The sequence below is a fragment of the Selaginella moellendorffii genome, unplaced genomic scaffold (genome assembly GCF_000143415.4).
Source record: "Selaginella moellendorffii unplaced genomic scaffold, v1.0 SELMOscaffold_31, whole genome shotgun sequence".
NCBI lineage: Eukaryota > Viridiplantae > Streptophyta > Lycopodiopsida > Selaginellales > Selaginellaceae > Selaginella > Selaginella moellendorffii.
Window position 1 is genome coordinate 119,639 of NW_003314292.1, and position 5,451 is coordinate 125,089.

Consider the following 5,451-nt stretch of genomic DNA (forward strand, 5'->3'; position numbering starts at 1 on the left):
ACTTTAATATTGACATTTCAAGTTAATTTCCTAGGTGTGTCCAACACCTTATATTGCACCAATTATTGCTTCCCTATTTTAAAAAGTTCTTTACTGGAGGGCACTATCACCCTTTCTTTTATTTTATGTCACCCTCCATAATTCATGCTAGGCTTATCCATGGCTCTATCATTTGGCTATTTTACCACTCTATCTTTTTCAGAGCTTTTACTTTCACCAAATTGGAGCATTTGGGAATCCATTCTTAGAAACATATTTCCTTTCCCATAATTCATTAGCACCCATTATGTGAGTGTTCCTCGCCTAACTTATTATTTAGATTCCTTCTAATGATTTCCATAGCCCGTTATTGGCCACTAGTCTTTTGCTCCTATCTTTTATTACACCACATAACATAGGATCACTATCTCCATCTTTAAGGTATTCTTTTGGTTCTATAACAAAAGCTTTGCTTTGCCAAATCTATGAGGTGTTCACCCTTAGTAAGTCTTCTCAATATTTTCTACTGTGGGCTCTATCTATGGCCCAACTTTACAACCCACCCATAGGTCCTTTCTTTAAAAACTATTTTCTTAACTCACAATATCATTACATTGTCATAATTCATTTCCTTTAAGTGTCCTTCCCACTTGGTCACCTTGACTAGTTCAAATTAACACTTTGAACTAGAAACTTTCTTCCTTAACCTTACAAGGACCTTGTCTTTGTTCAGCTATAAGATCATCTAGTGATTTAACCTTGACACATTAATAAGTTCGCATTAGATCTTTCAGCCTTTAAATTGTTGACTATGACCCCAAGGGCATCCCCCATACTTGGCAATGCACCTAAGCTAGCCTTTCCAACCAAAGGTTTATTGTAGTTGAGATTAGGTGTCCCCACTGTGTCTTTGGTGCCACTTACACCAAAGTGTTTAAGGTAGCTATACTGAGCTTTCACATTAAGCAATCTAACTATATATCATGACTCCAGAGCATCCCTCATTTGGCAGTGTGCCTAAGTCAGCCTCTATATTGAGAATCCATAACCACTAAAAAAATGAGTGTCCTCATATTCCAAACTATCACCACACCTTAGTGAGTTTGGGACTTGAACTTAAGCACTAGAGGGTTGGGACTCGAACTCAACCTCCATATATGCATTTAAAGACAACATCACCCAAGATACCTGACGTGACTCCCTGTGCCAGTGCACCAAATTATACCTAATGCATGCTGTGGATCATAGCATAGGAACTTAGTTCCTCCAAATTACCAAGTCTTTTCACTTGATAAGTCTGTGATCATGTATAGACTCCTTCATGCTTGGCCCTATAGGCCACCCCTTTTGAAGTCAACACTTTCAATTAGGGTCTTTATTCCACTAACTTGCCAATTTTGTTTAGCAAGTCACTTAACTAGTATATCATAATTTTATACATAAGCATGAAAGTCTTTAACTAACGACTTTCATTCAAAGCCATCTCTTGAACACTTGGGAATTAATTCCTTAACTTTGATAGCGTCACCTCATGACAAACTTCAAAACCACGCTTTTGCTACACCATTATAATTTCACGCAATCCCATGAGCCATTTATACTTATCTTTTTAGGTATCAACTTACATAGAATTGTCTTTGGGAACATTGAAGGGATTTTATCCCTTAGCTTGCTAAGGCCTCTCCTTTTATAAGCTTTTTAATTGATATATGATCTAATATGGATAATTCTATATTTTAGACTCTTTATAGTATCACAATTGCCAATAGCAACACCTTTGAGCAACCACTTGATTCTTCACTCTCAACTTGCATAACCACTCTCATCTATACTTTTTGATTATTATAGTTTGATTATATCCCTTTACTTCATGCTTTTGGCCTTACATATTTCCTTTGGTTATTCTACTTCAAGTTGGGAGAATAGCTATGCACTTTCTACCATACCTTAGTAAATATTTTCAGGGATGAATCTACCCGATAGCATAGAGAATGGTTTTTCAATTTGGATATGCTCACTTTATAATCCCACACACCAAGATTAACGTTGTTATTTGTGAGCTTTTATATGCGCATCACTAATTTTTCCAAATCTCTTTTGGCTTTGTCCAATTCAGATAAATGGACTTCTCCACAACTTTAGATGCTAAATAGCACTTCGTATCCATTATTCACCAAAGACTTAATCTCTTGGGCCTTATCTAATGTCTTTATGATACCAAACAGAACTTTCTGGTGTTTTAGAGTATTTAAGTGTCCCAATAATGACCTTTTTTGATAATGAGCATTTCCTTTTCCAACATTAACTTATTATATTGCAACATAAGCAATTTATCCCTCTAAGAGATATATTTAACCTCTTTATCTCAATAAAAAATATTGGGAAGTTAACTTCTACCAATCCAATCAGTTATGCCTTTTGCTTAGTCATCTTATAATTATGAAGTCCTACAACTCATTACTAATGCTTCCAAACCTCCATCATTATTTGGGTCACCACACTCTAACCACATACCTTCTAGTTTAGGTTATGCCATTCCCATTTCCATTGGTATTCATTTTATAAAGGGTTATAATGAACTTACTAATTTATCTTCAAGGCATCAAACTTTGGCACATTTAGTGTCTCCACACCATTAACTCTACGAGCCTACCTTTACGACACTTCCCACTTGTGTTTAGGTCTTGCTAAGACCAAAGCAATCATTTCTTATACCAACTATTGATTATTATTGCTTTATAGAGTTTATATACAACTCTGCACCAAAGTTATTTTCTTCTAGGAACACCTTTCTCACAATTTTAGTATGGCACATTCTACCATCAATGAGATATTCATTGTTCTCATACTTGAATTTCATAATCCTCTTCATCTTTTGTAATGTACAACACATCTTAATTCAAATGCTTTCACCAATCCTTTAGGACCATTCCTTGACTCCACTTGAGTCATCTAGCTTTTGGACTTTGCTAATCCAACAACAGTCCTAACTTCATGGCTACTTTTGAGGTGTTAGCTCGCTAAAATACCACTTCTTGTGTTCATGTCCCACTCACAAGGACCATTTTTACAAGTATTATTCCAACACTTAATTATTTTTTGTTCCATATGGGCTAATTTGCCCCTTGGGACTATTTATTCATATGATGAGAATACCAACTCATCCTCTAAATACACTCTAACTCTTTAGGTTGTTCTAGCATTTATTAAAGGTAGCCCTAGGTACCAATTCAAGGACTTATGTCCTCTTTTGTATTTGACCTCCCATGGTCACTAATTCTCATCTCAAATTTATAAGCATCATCCTAAACTATATGAGGATAATTTTACGACTCTTTTATTGTCTTGGAGTCTCCATCCTTTCTATAAAACTAACTATAGTTATTTACCACAACCACATTAGCTAGTTTGCTACATCAAATGCTCATTTGGATCACATCCTCAACTCTCTAAGGAAAACCTTATAATATTTCCAAGAATGCAAAATTGTTCTTTTATTGGCATATTTTTATTCACCATATTGCTAACATGTTCATCTATAAACTAAGATGGAGAGTCATGCCCTCTTGATATGCTACTCCTCGAGGAAGACCCACTTTTGGGACCTTCCAATACTAATATTAAGTGGTGATATATTTGACCACCAATAAGAGTCAGATTAAGGAACAACTCTGATACCAAATTGTAAGTGACTAAATTTTCTATTCTATTTTAGTCACTTAACTATACTTTTAACCATTTGGAGATATCTCACTTACAACCTCCATAAGTCTTATTCCCGACTTAAGGACTTACTAACCCCATAAATGGCCTCTATGCCACTCTGCTATAGCACTTAGTTCAAGTATTCCATATGTCCGATCCTATGACAGACACTCAAAAGTACCACCAATATATCTGTCTGTTACACTAAGGCCATGTTCATTCCCCTTTGTCACACAAATAATCCAAGACCACCTACACTATAATCCGATCTCCCAAAGATTGGACCATCCATTCATGAGTGGTCATCCCGTGACCACATCTTAGCATCCTTATGATGCCTAGAGACATAGGGAACACCCTTCCCCAATATCCTATCTTTAATCCTTGCCAAGTCTTTCTTTATCCTTGGCAGTGCTTGCCAACACCACCACTAGGTTTGGGCCTGAAAGCCCGACCACTAAGTCCCATTGACCTTTGGGACTTCTTCATCACACGACCGTATTCTTGGTTTCTACACAAGAGGACTCTTCCTCTTCCTTTCCACACTAGGACCTTAGGATGACATTTCGAAACACTATAGCTCTATGCGAGCTTTATGGGTATTCTCCTCACCTTCTGCCTTTGAGTGCCTCACCTATATGGCTAGAGCAAGGTTCTAATGAGCCACTAGGTATCCAAGTAGGTAGTGCCACCCACACTTGGATTGAGAGCATTGATTATTAGATCTCCTGGAGGAGCTAGAGTCGGCTCTTGAACACTTCACCAAGCTACCCCATTTGTCTGTCTAAATTCACTCTAGCCTTGGACTCTTTAATAGTTATATTATCACCCAACACTTGGGGATTGCCTTCCTTAGTCATACTAACCTTTCCTAGCCAAATTGGGACTATAGGAGTCTTCCCCCTACTATGCTTTTGGAGCTCACCAAACCCCCCTTTGGGAGATGATCGCTCTGGGCTTTCACCCTTGGACTTGGACTTGAACTCGGACTCAGTCTCGGACTCTGTTTAAAACTTGGTCACAAACTTGGTCTCGGACTGTAACGCACCTTATCTCTCTCCCCTTAAGTCAATTGGAAAAGGGGCAATTGCTTAATGAGAGAACCCTTAGTGGCTATTTTATCCCCATTTATCCCCCAGGTTCCAAGGATCCACGGTGATAGTATATCCAAATCTCATCTCATGATTACATAGGCTACACTGATTCAATTTCGGTCTTAATCTCTTTCTTGGCCTTGATCTCAGACTCCATCTCAGGTCCATCTTAGACTTGACCTTTGACACCATCTCGGATCTATCTTAGACTCCATCTCGGGTTCATCTCAAACTCCATCATGGGTCCATCTCAGACTCCATCTCGGACTCCATCTCAAATTCATATTAGGTCTATCTCGGGTCTATACAGACTTCATCTTGGACTCCTTTTTGGATTTATTCCTAACACTTCCATATATCACGACACTTGCTATATGTTAGTCCTTTTTGTGTCTCTTTTTAGAGATTCATTCATTGATTGCTTTATACTCATCTCTCGAGCACTTCATTTGGAGTTCCACTCTTACATTCGAGTTTCCAAGTTGGAGCCTTTGGTCCAAACATGTTATGCTTGTTAGACTTTCGCTTTGACCACTACCATATGGCACCTTTTCTGCTCCACTTTGGGGTTTAGGGATTTGTGTCTCGTAAATAAAACATCTATAAGTAAGAGTTGTAGGGTAAATGAATGTGAGAATGTTAATTTTGTTTCACTACCACAATCTCTATATAC